The following is a 15,148-nucleotide window of genomic DNA, read 5'->3' on the forward strand; positions in this document are numbered from 1 at the left end:
ACCATGGTGTCAAAGGGACCATGTCCTTCCCTTCCCAGAACATCTTTTCCCCTCTTTTGTATCAAACGGACATAAAAGTGACAAATGACCAATGTGGCAAGGACATGACAGGTGGACCCAGAAGGAATGCGCACAGATCCTCCATCTTCAGGATTCCCTGTAATGCCTGTCAGGCGGTGGCCTTGCTGGGAGGAAGGGGGCTTTGCTCCTCTCATGGAGCTGCAAGGGCAGGAAGAGCCGTCTCCCACCACGACCCTAGAAAGGACAAGGGAGGAACCAATCGTGCTCCTCGGTTTTAGGACTCGGAAAAAGTCACCGCTTTCCATGTAATCCTTGCGAAATTTAATTCAGAAAGTGCGTGCTGGCCCCATGTGCTCAGCCCTAATAGTAAATGTCCCAGGGGATCAGGAGGAGCACAGTGCACGTCCCCCATTCTCAAGGGCAGGGTCCCTCCAAAAACACAGATGCTAAGAGGAAGACACTCGCGAGAAACAGTCCAATGAATGAGAAAGACAACACGTGGCTCTGTGTAAAAATATGGTGCCACTGTAAAGGCTAAAAAAAAAAAAAAAAAAAAAAATCTGTCCCTGACCTGGGTAGAATGCCATCTGGTTGGTGGTGCCCATCTCGTATCAGACAGGGACAAAGCAACCCTTGCTCATCCCAACTTGGCTTTTGATCTGTGCCCATGCCTGGTTCATCTGTGCCCATACCTTGGACACATAGGTTAAAAAGTAAAAAAATAAATAATAAATAAATAAAATAAAAAATAAAAATCCATGAGAAACAGCAGATCCCGTCCACCACCACGTTCTGAGCATGCTCTGTGTGCTCTGCTCCCCAGCAGAATCTGGCAACACCAATCAAAAGAATGCCATTTGACCGCCACCGAGGCCACATTGGAGATGACCTCCATCTTCCCTCCGTAGGAAGGGACTGCATGAGGAGAGTGGTGATCACAGGGTCCTTTCCAGTCCCAGGATCCGGTGATCCTGTAAGGAAGGAAGGACTGGTCAGGCCAAGGGCTCTGATGGAAAATGGAATTCATAGGCAACAATAGGGTGTGTGCACAGCCCATCAGGAAGACGTGCCAGCCCCTATCTAAGCCCCAGGAGCCTGTCTCCTATAAATGTCATCAGCTGGGGCTGCCTTGCTGGCCAGTGTCCTTTGGGATTTGGCCAGTGGGAAGCAACAACAAGGGATCAGAGGACAAGGAACGGGGTCAGGGTTTCTCTTCCCCAGATCCCTCTCTGGCTTCTCCTGGCCAAAGCCACATTTCTCTGTTCAGTTTCTTCCTCACAGCCCCTCCCAGTACAGCTGCAGTTCCACGTCCTCTCTCCAGGCCACAGCACGGTCTCATTGTTATTATCCTGGTTCATCCAGTTAATTTCTAGAGGAAGTTAGTATATCAAGAATGGAATGACGTCTCTATGTGTCAAGCATTGCATTAAGTTCTTTACATGAATTTTCTCAATTAACTTCACAGTGATTCCATGTGATATTATCATCCCTGCTCTAAAGGGGAGAAACCAAGGCTTAGCCATATTGAGCAAACTGCCCAATAGTAAACATTCTAGTATTTAACTTCCACGGTTTACGGCGGATCAAGTCCACTGATGGAAATTTCAGAAACCTCTCTGTCGGTGCCACAACATAAAATGTCCTATCCTAGTTGTTGGGACAAGAGAAAGCAAACGATATAGTCCCAGCCCTGGCAAAGACTGTAATCTTAGAGTGTCAGAGGAAATAAAACAATGATGCAGAGAAGACAGACAAGTAAACTAACAGCACATGCACAGCACTGACGACAGGAGATAAATAAACACAGATCCCAGCATTTGGCCAGTTGGTCCCAGGAGATAGGTGAGAATTAAGAGCATGGAAGAGGCTGGGTGCAGTAGCTCACACTTGTAATCCCAGCACTTTGGGAAGCTGAGGTGAGCAGATCACTTGAGGTCAAGAGTTCAAGACCAGCCTGACCAACATGGTGAAACCTCAGCTCTACTAAAAAAAAATACAAAATTAGCCAGAGGTGGTGGTGCGTGCCTGTAATTCCAGCTACGTGGGAGGCTGAGCCAGAAGAATTGCTTGAACCCAGGAGGCAGGGTTGCAGTGAGCTGAGATTGTGCCATTGCCCTACAGCCTGGGCAACAAGAGTGAAATTCCATCTTGAAAAAAAAAAACAAATGAAACTTCTGCCAAGATGGCTGAACAGGAACAGCTCTGGAGCACAGTTCTTAGCGACAGCGACACAGAAGGCGAGTGATCCCCACATTACTAATTGAGGTACCAGGTTCGTCTCAATGGGACTTGCTGGACAGCAGGTATAGCCCAAGGAGGGCAAACTGAGGCAGGGTGGGGTGCTGTTCTGGCTGGGTATCAGTTCTGGCTGACATCTGGCAGGTACCCTTCTGGGATGAAGCTACCAGAGGAAGCAACAGGCAGCAATCTTGCTGCTCTGCAGCCCTGGCAGGTGATCCCCAGGCAAGCAGGGTCTGGAGTGGACCTCCAGCGGTCCTGCAGCAGAAGGGCATGACTGATAGAAGGAAAACTAAAAAACAGAAAGAAATAGCTTCAACACCAACAGAAAAGACGTCCACTCAGAGACCCCATCCAAAAGTCATCAACTACAAAGGCCAAAGATAGATAAATCCACGAAGATGGGAGGAAACCAGCACAAAAAGGATCACATCACCAAAAACCAGAATGTCTTTTCTCCTTCAAGGGATCACAACTCCTTACCAGCAAGGGAATAAACTAGATGGAGAATGAGTTTGATGAGTTGACAGAAATAGGCTTCAGAAGGTGGGTAATAACAAACTTCTCTGAGCTAAAGGAACACGTTCTAACCCAATGCAAAGAAACTAAGAACCTTGAAAAAAAGTTTGACGAAATGCTAACTACAATAACCATCAAGTCTATAAAGGACTTGACAGAGCTGAAAACCACAGCATGAGACCTTCATGAGGCATACACAAGTTTCAACAGCCAAATAGATCACACAGAAGAAAAAATATCAGAGAATGAAGATCAACTCAATGAAATAAAATGAGAAGGCAAGATTAGAGAAAAAAGAATGAAAAGAAATGAACAAAGCCTCCGAGAAATAAGGGATTATGTTAAAAGACCTAATCTATGTTTGATTGGTGTACCTGAATATGATGGGGAGAAAAAATATCAGAGAATGAAGATCAACTCAATGAAATAAAATGAGAAGGCAAGATTAGAGAAAAAAGAATGAAAAGAAATGAGCAAAGCCTTCAAGAAATATGGGATTATGTTAAAAGACCTAATCTATGTTTGATTGGTACACCTGAATGTGAATCCAAGCTGGAAAACACTCTTCAGGATATTACCCAGGAGAACTTCCCCAACCTAGCAAGGCAGGCCAACATCCAAATCCAGGAAATACAGAGAACACCACAAAGATGTTCCTCAAGAAGAGCAACCCCAAGGCACATAATCGTCAGACTCACCAGAGTTGAAACGAATGAAAAATTGCTAAGGGCAGCCAGAGAGAAAGCTTGGGAAGCCCATCAGACTCACCACGAATCTCTCAGCAGAAACCCTACGAGCCAGAAGAGAGTAGGGGGCAATATTCAACATCGTTAAAGAAAATAACTTTCAAACCAGAATCTCATATCCAGCCAAACTAAGCTTCAAAAGTGAAGGAGAAATAAAATCCTTTACAGACAAGCAATTGCTGAGAGATTTTATCACCACAAGGCCTGCCTTACAAGAGCTCCTGAAGGAAGCACTAAACATGGAAAGGAACAACCAGTATCAGCCACTGCAAAACTGTACCAAATGGTAAAGACCATCGACACAATGAAGAAACTGCATCAACTAATGGGCAAAACAACCAGCTAATATCAAAATGGCAGGATCAAATTCACACATAACAATATTAACCTTAAATGTAAATGGACTAAATGCCCCTATCAAAACATACAGACTGGCAAATTGGATAAAAAGTCAAAACCCATCAGTGTGCTGTATTCAGGAAACCCATCTCACATGCAAGGACACACATAGGCTCAAGATAAAGGGATGGAGGAAGATTTACCAAGCAAATGGAGAGCAAACAAAAGCAGGAGTTGCAATGCTAGTCTCTGATAAAATACTAACAAAGATCAAAAAAGACAAAGAAGGGCATTACCTAATGGTAAAAGATCAATGCAACAAGAAGAGCTAACAATCCTAAATATATACGCACCCAATACAGGAGCACCCAGATACATAAGGCAAGTTCTTAATGACATACAAAGAGACTTAGACTCCCACACAATAATAGTGGGAGACCTTAACACTCCACTGTCAATATCAGACATATTAATGAGACAGAAAATTAACAAGGATATCCAGGACTTGAACTCAGATCTGGACCAAGCAAACCTAATAGACATCTACAGAACTCTCCACCCCAAATCCACAGAATATACATTCTTCTCAGAGCCACATCACACCTACTCTAAAATTGACCACATAATTGGAAGTAAATCACTCCTCAGCAATTGCAAAAGAACAGAAATCATACCAACCAGTCTCTCAGACCACAGTGTAATCAAGCTAGTACTCAGGATTAAGAAACTCACTTAAAACCACACAACTACATGAAAACTGAACAACCTGCTCCTGATTGACTGTGGATAAATAATGAAATGAAAGCAGAAATAAAGATGTTCTTCTAAATCAATGAGAACGAAGACACAATGTACCAGAATCTCTGAGACACATTTAAAGCTGTGTCTATAGGGAAATTTATAGCACTAAATGCCCACATGAGAAGCAAGGAAAGATCTAAAATCAACACCCTGCTGTCATAATTAAAAGAGCTAAAGGAGCAAGATCAAACAACTTCAAAAGCCAGCAGAAGACAAGAAATAACTAAGATCAGAGTAGAACTGAAGGAGAAAGAGACACAAAAAACCCTTCAAAAACATCAATAAATCTAGTAGCTGATTTTTTTGAAAAGATTAACAAAATAGATAGACTGCTAGCCAGACTAATAAAAAAAGAGAGAGAAGAACTGAACAGATGCAATTAAAAAATGATAAAGGGGATATCACCACCGATTTCACAGAAATACAAACTACTGTCAGAGATTACTACAAACAACTTTGTGCACATAAACCAGTAAATCTAGAAGAAATGGATAAACTCCTGGACACTTACACCATCCCAAGACTAAACCAGGAAGAAGCTGAATCCCTGAATGGACCAATAACAGGTCTGAAGTTGAGGCAGCAATTAATAGCCTACCAACCAAAAAAATGTCCAGGTCCAGATGGATTCACAGCCGATTTCTACCAGAAGTACAAAGAGGAGCTGGTACCATTCCTTCTGAAACTATCTCAAACAATACAAAAAGAGGGAATCCTCCCTAACTCATTTTTGAGACCAACATCATCCTGATACCAAAACCTGGCAGAGACATAACTAAAAAAGAAAATTTCAGGCCAATATCCATGCAAAACATCAATGCAAAAATCTTCAATAAAATACTGGCAAATCTGAATGCAACAGCACATCAAAAAGCTTATCCATCACAATCAAGCAGGCTTCATCCCAGGGATGCAAGGCTGGTTCAACATACGCAAATCTATAAACATAATCCATCACATAAACAGAACCAAAGACAAAAACCACATGATTATCTCAATAGATGTAGAGAAGGCCTTCGACAAAATTCAACAGCCCTTTATGCTAAAAACTCTTAAACTAGGTGTCAGTGGAACATATCTCAAAATAATAAAAGCTATTTATGACAAACCCACAGCCAATATCATACTGAATGGGCAAAACTGGAAGCATTCCCTTTGAAAACTGGCATTAGACAAGGGTGCCCTCTCTCACTATTCCCATTCAACAATAGTACTGGAAGGTCTAGCCAGAGCGATCAGGCAAGAAAAAGAAATAAAGAGTATTCAATTAGGAAAAGAGGAAGTCAAATTGGCTCTATCTGCAGACAACATGATTGCATATTTAGAAGACCCCATCACCAAAATCTTCCTAAGATGATAAGCAACTTCAGCAAAGTCTCAAGATACAAAATCAATGGTCAAAAATCACAAGCATTTCTATACATCAATAACAGACAAACAGAGAGCTAAATCAAGAGTGAACTCCCATTCACAATTGCTACAAAAAGAATAAAATATCTAGGAATACAACAAACAAGGGACGTGAAGGACCTCTTCAAGGAGAACCACAAACCACTGATCAAGGAAATAAGAGAGGGCACAAACAGATGGAAAAACATTCCATGCTCGTGGTTAGGAAGAATCAATATGGTGAAAATGACCATATTGCCCACAGTAATTTATAGATTCAATGCTATCCCCATCAAGCTACCATTGACCTTCTTCACAGAAATGGGGAAAACCACCTTAAAGTTCATATGGAACCAAAAAAGAGCCCACATACCAAAGACAATCCTCAGCAAAAGGAACAAAGCTGGAGGCATCATACTACCTGACTTCAAACTATACTACAAGGCTACAGTAATCAAAACAGCATGGTACTGGTACCAAAACAAAGATATAGACCAATGGAACAGAACAGAGGCCTTGGAAGTAAAGCCACACACCTACAACCATCTGATCTTTGACAAACTTGACAAAAACAAGCATTGGGGAAAGGATTCCCTGTTTAAGAAATGGTGTTGGGAAAACTCGCTAGCCATGTGCAGAAAGCTGAAACTGGACCCCTTCCTGACACCTTACACTAAAATTAACTCCAGATGGATTAGCGATTTAAACATAAGAACTAACACCATAAAAACCCTAGAAGAAAACCTAGGCAATACCATTCAGGACATTGGCATAGGCAAGAACTTCATGACTAAATCACTAAAAGCAATGGCAACAAAAGCCCAAACAGACAAATGGGATCTAATTAAACTTCCGCACAACAAAAGAAACAGAAGAAAAAGAAACAGAAGAAAAAGAGCTTCTGCACAACAAAAGAAACAATCATTAGAGTGAACTGGTAACCAACAAAATGGAAAAAAATTTTTGCAAGCTACCCATATGACAAAGGCTAATATCCAGAATCTACAAAGAACTAAAACAAACATACGATAAAAAAAAAAAAACAACCCCATCAAAAAGTGGGCAAAGGATATGAACAGACACTTTCCAAAAGAAGACATTTATGCAGCCAACAAACATATGAAAATATGCTCATCAGCCGGGTGCAGTGGCTCACGCCTGTAATCACAGCACTTTGGGAGGCCGAGGCAGGAGGATCACAAGGTCAAGAGATCAGGACCATCCCGGCCAACATGGTGAAACCCCGTCTCTACTAAAAGGACAAAAATTAGCTGGGAGTGGTGGCACATGCCTGTAGTCCCAGCTACTTGGGAGGCTGAGGCAAGAGAATTGCTTGAACCCAGGAGGCAGAGGTTACAGTGAGCTGAGATCATGCCACCGCACTCCAGCCTGGCGCCTGGTGACTGAGCAAGATTCTATCTCAATCAATCAGTCAATCAGTCAATGAAAAGAAAAGAAAATATGCTCACATCACTGGTCATTAGAGAAATACAAATCAAAACCACATTGAGATACCATCTCATGCCAGTTAGAAGAATGATCATTAAAAAATCTGGAGATAAAAGATGCTGGAGAAGATGTGGAGAAATAGGAACACTTATACACTGTTGGTAGGAGTGTAAATTCGTTCAACCATGTGGAAGACAGTGTGGCGATTCCTCAAGGACCTAGACTCAGAAATACCATTTGACCCAGCAATCCCATTACTGGGCATATATCCAAAGGAGTATAAATCATTCTACTATAAAGACACATGCACATGTATGTTCATTGCAGCACTGTTTACAATAGGAAAGACTTGGAACCAATCCAAATGCCCATCAATGATAGACTGGATAAAGAAAATGTGGCACATGTACACCATGGAATACTATGCAACCATAAAAAAGGATGAGTTCATGTCCTTTGTAGGGACATGGATGAATCTGGAAACCATCAATCTCAGCAAACTGACACAGGAACAGAAAACAAAACACCGCATGTTCTCACTCATAAGTGGGTGTTAAACAATGAGAACACATGGACACAGGGAGGGGAACATCACACACTGGGGTCTGTTGGGGGCTGGGGGGCTAGAGGAGGGATGGCAGGAGGTGTGGAGATTGGGGAGGGATAACATTAGGAGAAATGCATAATGTAGGTGACAGAAGTAAGGTGCAGCAAACCACCATGGCATATGTATACCTATGTAACAATCCTGCAAGGCCTGCACAGGTACCCCAGAACTTAAAGTAAAATAAAATTTTAAAAAATAAAATTTTTTAAACTTAGTTTAAAAAAAAAAAAAAGCATGGAAGATAATGCCTATTCAGAAAGTAGTACAGACATAATAAGAAACCATGAATGTCCAAGCATGCAACTTAAAAGCATCCGTGATTTGTCAATATGGCAGAAGAGGCTCTTTTAGAAGCTGCCATCCCTCCATATACTCATCTCTTAACTTACACACCTTCACTATCCATGGCACATTTTGCCCTCAACCTGCTATTTCCTCTACTTGTAGGAAAAATCCACAGATTTTACCACACACAGCTACCTCTCAACTCTAACAAAAGACAACCCCCAAAATCTACAAACAAGCAAAAAGCCAAATCCAAATATCAACACAGGTCGCACAGACAGACCCGCTCTTGAGAGGCTGCCATTGTTAATTGCAGTCATTGCCTTTTATCTTGTCTTTTGGATTGTGGACTTTTGGGGGCCCTCGAATTTCATTGCAGATGGTGTGGTACAACATTCTGATTTCACAGTGGGACCCTCTTGTAAAACGTGGGTGATTTCTACCTTGAGGTGATACATACTTTCTTATACTGGCTGTTTTCTTCTCTAGGGTGATCAAAGAGCTTCCTCTGGCCTACCATAACGTGTTGTCTCTGGGAAAATGGGAAGATTCTACTGCCCCAACATGAACAGAGAATGTGCTTTGAGTTGTTTTTCTAATCAAAATAGAGCAAACGTCATGACTTCTGTTCCTCGGGTTCAAGATCACTCAGCCTGGCCTGAAGCAGATTCTCACGTCCAGACTCCAAGCAACACTTTGAGGCTAAGACATTTGGCCAGGACCAGAGAAGCAGACACTGACTGGGGAGGGTTCAGGCCCCCTGCAGTCCCTGCAGGGATGCGAACACTGGCCTGCACACGTCTCAAAAGACTCAACTCAAACCTCTAAGACTATACAACCTAGACCATCATTTACAGATGTGAGCGATCCACAGCAAAACAGTAGGCATATGAAGAGAGTTAGCAACTAGAAGAAAGAAGTGGGCAGAGTGAGCCAACCAGCACCACAAATCATGGGCACAAAAGTGGGCTGAATGCAAGAAACGAGAGTGTGGCAGGCAGTGGTGTTCCCCACCCCCCTCATCAGTTGCCAACTTTTTCCCACCTCCAAAGGTGGAACGGGCATGGGAGCAGTTCTGACACGTGCGCTGTGAGAGGCCATTTCCCTCCCATTCCACCCTAGGAAAACACACACCCTATTCCTTCCCCACCACCCTGTTTCTGAGCATGAAACTGAGATATGGTTCCTCTACTTCTTAGGGAAGGAACTGAGTAAAACTTTTTCAAATTCTGCACCATGACCCACTACTGTATCACGGTCAATTTAATAAGACCCAATGTTGAAAAGAAAACAGAATTGGGTAGAATAAAATATTAGAAGGCATGGGGAATAGTTAAGGAAAGTACTGTTTGGTAGGTCATATGTGTGCACTGAGTCATCAGGTAAACAGAATTTACTGTGGTTCCAAGGAGTTTAAAAGCCACTGACTCAGAAGGAGAACTATGTAGTCAGTCATCCACAAAGACAGAGACCAATACCAGTGCTTAGAGCTCCGTCACTTACCCCATTCTTGCCACTTGACTTTAACCAGCTTTCTTAAACCCCTCTGAAGCCTTCGTTTCACAGAAAACAAGTCACACAATAATGAAGCCCAGGACTGTCAGGAGGTCAAAATGAACTAAATATATGTGAAAGCGATTTGCACAACAGAAAGAACCTTGCCAATATTAATAGCTGTCACCTTAAATTCATGTCTTTGCACAACCTGAACATTGGTTCTGGAATTAAAAGCTTCATTCTCTGTGGAAGGAATTTCAAGCATTGTTAGAAGGAGAAACCTGAGCCGCTGAAAAGCGCTGGCTTCATCCAGGGGAATGCAAAGGTTTCTGGTAGGTTTACAAAGAAAGAGTTTAGGAGATGTCTTTGTAGTCAATGCACTTAAGAAAGCAAATTGTCACATCACCCCTTAAAAGCCCATTTCACGATGGCCATTCATGTATAAGTATTGTACCAGTTACAAATATTGTCACCCAGATGGTAGTTCAGGACTTGTCAATGTGCCTCCATAGCAGTGTTCTGTTAACCATCTTGTACATCCAAGTGTCACGTAAGAACAGAACCAAGGAAAATGAACATCATTACATATGACCATTTCACTGACTTAAACTGACTCTTCCCTTGGAACTCAGGAACACCTATCACAGTGGTGATGAGTAATGTTGTGATACCCCTAGTTTTCAGATTTCCTTGTTACCAAGGGATTATAATATAAGACTAGAGGTCAAAGCAGACCTCCGCGGTCCTCACGCATTGGATGAAACTACCTGTCTACATCCACTTCCCCCTTCTAGATGAACCACAGCCACCATTGCCCTCTCCCAGATCTAAATTGCTTAGCCTTCTATTAGAAGAGTACAATCATCATTTTCCAATGGAAATCTTCAGGTCAGGAAAAACTTTGCATGAGAATGATGGGATATTTCAACTGCCTGGCTACAGCCCCAGGACTCACAGGAACTCCAGGACCTCGCTCAGTGGGCAGGAAGTAGGAAGAGGTACACAAACATTTGTTGAATAAACCATCTGAAATGTATAATCTACAGGGAAAATGTGGCACATATACACCATGGAGTATTATGCAGCCATCAAAAATGATGAGTTCGTGTCCTTTGTAGGGACATGGATAAACCTGGAAACCATCATTCTCAGCAAACTGACACAAGAACAGAAAATCAAACACCACATGTTCTCACTCATAGGTGGGTGTTGAACACTGAGAACACATGGGCACAGGGAGGGGAACATCACACACTGGGGTCTGTTGGGGGGAAATAGGGGAGGGACAGCAGGGGGTGGGGAATTGGGGAGAGATAGCATGGGGAGAAATGCCAGATATAGGTGAAGTGGAGGAAGGCAGCAAATCACGCTGCCATGTGTGTACCTATGCAACAATCTTGCATGTTCTTCACATGTACCGCAAAACCTAAAATGCAATAAAAAAATAATAAAAAGAAAAAGAAATAAAAAGAAATGTATAATCTGAATAAAGCGCATAACCATAAACAAAGGCCACGTTCTCCCTGCATCACCAGGCTCCATCGCTCTTGGCTCATTCCTTCCTCTCAAGGGTACCCACATTCACACCCCCATACCTGCCGCCAGAGTGATCCAAAAGGATTTTCAAGCCACTCTAGTAGGAAATGTCCACATTCCAACATCCAGACTTCCACCTGGTGAGAGGGTAGCTACCTTCTTCACGAGGTCCGATGGATGAAGCTCCGAGGCAAATTAACAATGAAGGATGCAAATGGTATTGATCTTTCTGTTAAAATGAGGGCCATTTCCTTTATAAATTTCTACGCTGTTACCACAAAACAAAATTTCACCCCCAAAAACCATTAACAGACCCTACCTCAATTACCTGGCATCTCCTCATCAGCCTCTTATTTTCTTTCCCTTCCAAATCAAGCTTCTGCAACAGAGAACCTGTACTCAGTGCTTGCACTGCCTCGCCCACCAAGTAATTAATCCTCAATCCACCACACGTGGGCCTCCACTCCCACTGCTTATCTGAACATACCGAAGGTCACCTATTGCCTACTTGGGCCCAGAAAACAGTTAACATAGAAATACTCATAGTCCTTTCCCCAGTCTCCCAAAAGTGCTTTTACCAGCTTGTACCTTTTGCAGAATTATCATAAAGGATAAGAGAAGAATTAGGAAATGCTGGAAAAGACAGTTCCTGGTAGAATAGAACTGGATGGACGTGGAAATAAGAGGTGTTAGAACAAAGAAAAAGGCCAGTGAGGTCTTGACTGAAGGGACTTTTGGAGAATTTGGAGAAAGGAGGAAGGGAAATATGAAAGGCAGCAGACAGAGAGTATCTGAAATAGAGAAGATGTAAAATTTCAGAATCCATCTTTGGTGTTCTTTGAAAATTTTCAGTAAAGATGGAAATGGATTTTTGGGTATCAGACTGGTGATATACATTAGGTGAGTCTTTGACACACAGAATGTCAAGACTGAGCCACAGGCCCCTCGGCTTTCAAAGGGCTTCGTCTTTGATGACCTACTTGTGATGTTGGTTGTTTCTGCCCACACTTTTCTTCTTGTAATGGTCAAAGTCCCTTCTACAGTGCACTCATTTCTGGTTCTCCTCTGCTCTCCCTGGCTTTTCACCAAGAGTATCCTTCGTGAGCCCGTCTTCCTCTTCCTGCCTCTACAATGCAGGTGTGTTTCACCCTCTCTTCTTGCTTGGCATGGTCTCCTTCATCTACTTGCATGGTTACACACATTGTCCTTCCACACTTTCAGCATAAGCTACACATTTACAGATCCAAATGCTAACTGGGCCACCCACAGACATCTCAAATTCTATTCCTCCTTTTGGGCTGAAGGGCCATAGAGTTCACTCAGTGATACAAGCAACAGACCCAATCCTATTCCATCACCTTATCTCATGGTCTGCCCAGCTCCATGCCAGCCACCAGGCCATCAGGCAGAACTTCTCAAAACCGCAAGTCCAATCGTTTCACGTCAACACTTGAAACCTCACAGTGGCAGTCCATCACCTCCCAGTGAACGCTACACTCCCTTTTGAGATGGCTTCAAGTCCTGTGAACACACTCTTTCTTGTCAGATCTCCGCACTGTCCTTTCTGTCCAGACTGCCCTGGACCTCCTTTTAATGCTTTCATATGCAGCCCAAACGTAGCCCCTCAGTGACACTTCCCTGACATCTCCCCTAAAAAGTAGGCTTGGCTGGGCACAATAGCTCATGCCTATAATCCCAGCACTGTGGGAGGCCGAGGCGGGTGGATCACCTGCAGTCAGGAGTTCAAGACCATCCTGACCAACATGGAGAAACCCCGTCTCTACTACAAATGTAAAATATCAGCCAGGCATGGCAGTGCATGCCTGTAATCCCAGCTTCTCAAGAGGCTGAGGTAGGAGAATCACTTGAACCCAGAAGGCAGAGGTTGCAGTGAGCTGAGATCATGACGTTGCACTCCAGTCCGGGTAACAAGAGTGAAGCTCCATCTCAAAAAAAAAAAAAAAAAAAAGGAGGCTTCACCAGCATCCTCTTTCTCGGTACCAACACTGTTCCTCATACATGCCTTCACATAGCTCTGCCGTATTCTAGTTATTAATTTATACCTCTTTACTGAAAATGACTTGGATACAGAAAATATTTTAGCATATCTGTTTAAATCTCAATACCTCATGCATGTCACATCATAGATCCTCAATAAACATTTACTTCCTAAATAAATATCAGCTTCCTAAAGTGAGTTAATAAATCTTTACTATTATGAGTTGATTTGTGTTCACCTAAAATTTACGTGCTGGAGTCCTAACCCCAATACCTCAAAATGTGGCCTTATTTGGAAATAGGACCTTTGCAGACATAAATCATTAAGAGGAAGTCATACTGAAGGAGTGTGGCTCCCTAATATAATATGCCTGCTGTCCTTACAATGAGGGGAAATTTGGATACAGACAGGCACACGCAGAGAACATCAAGTAAAGATGAAGGCAGAGGTGCTTCCACAAGCCACAGATCATCAAATATTGCCATTAACCAGCAGAAGCCAGAAGAGATGCATCTGACGGATTCTCCTTCAATGCCCTCAGAAGAGCCCACCCCACTAACACCTTCCTTTCAGACTTCTGGCCTCCAGAACTGTGAGACTATCCATTTGCGTTATTGAAGACTTCAGTCTGTGCTGCTTTGCTAGCCAGCCCTAGCACAGTAATACATTTACCAAATGAAAACAATTACTCAATGCAGTTACTACCTGAAAATTTGCAACGTGCCTTCTCTGTACTTTGCTAAGCAGCAAATGCAATAATCGCAACATCAGATGGCATCGTGCCCCAAGACCATCTCATTCACTCCATCAGTGCATGCTTCGGCTCTTCTCTAGCAATATTTCAAAAGGAAAAAAAAAAAAATTTCACATACTTTTTTCCCCAATCGATTTTTATTTCTGCCTGGCAAATACTCTTCAAGCAGAGACAGTTATCAGAGGAGACAAATGGTGGAATGAAAGGCCTGGGGCTGCTGGGGAAACTGCCACTAACCTGAGCCCCACCCCACCCTTTGGTATTCCTGCCTCACCTTGGCTCCCCAAGGCCTTCTCTCCTCTGGTCACCATTCGGAAATTCAGAAATCCAGCTTTTCAGCGAATGCTCGAAAACTACCTTCACTGAAACCAAAGGAGTTTAGCGCCACTCAGTTTAACATGAAGGAAAACACTGACATGTAAACGACATCCCGGAGTCAAGTGCAAGCCATCTCCTGGTGTCTTTCACTGCTTCTCCCTTGAAAGCAGAAGCCCAGCACAGATGCCATGGGTTGATGGAGGAAGCCAGCAGTGTGTGAGAGAATGCACTCACCCGAGTCATGGATTCCAAGCAGTTCTGAGTGAGTCACTGTAATGGGCATGGCGGAGGAGCGTGGCCAGGAGTGTCAAAGGGGATATTGAGAGACCCAAGACTCCGACGCCCAGAAAACCCCCTCCAACACTTGGGTTTCTTGCAGAATCTGCTTCCAGCCTCACTCACATTCGCTTCGCTCCAAATCTGGCTGCTAATACATAACGTTTACTAAAGATAACTTTGGCAGGAAAACCACAGATTTTAACGTGAAGTGACTCACAGCTAAAATATGACACTTTTTAAAAGCTCATTAAGATTGTTAAACATTGATGAGTTTGTTAGAGAGGCCTCCTGTTCCATTTAAAACACTTCGGTTTTTTCACAGGTATCCGGCTTTGAGTGTTGAGTCCCAGAATACGCTGGGACCATTTTCC

At 43.0% G+C, this 15,148-nt stretch overlaps 1 protein-coding gene and 1 pseudogene across 4 annotated transcripts in view; one reads left to right on the forward strand and one right to left on the reverse strand.

Moving 5' to 3' along the window:
• The window catches only part of B3GALT5 (beta-1,3-galactosyltransferase 5), a 59,036-nt gene that overhangs the window by 21,308 nt on the left and 22,580 nt on the right, over nucleotides 1-15,148 (reverse strand). The window lies entirely within an intron of this gene.
• Nucleotides 583-726, forward strand: LOC120368517 (small nucleolar RNA SNORA48; annotated as a pseudogene).

The sequence above is a fragment of the Saimiri boliviensis genome, chromosome 18, assembly GCF_048565385.1.
Source record: "Saimiri boliviensis isolate mSaiBol1 chromosome 18, mSaiBol1.pri, whole genome shotgun sequence".
In the NCBI taxonomy this organism is placed as follows: domain Eukaryota; kingdom Metazoa; phylum Chordata; class Mammalia; order Primates; family Cebidae; genus Saimiri; species Saimiri boliviensis.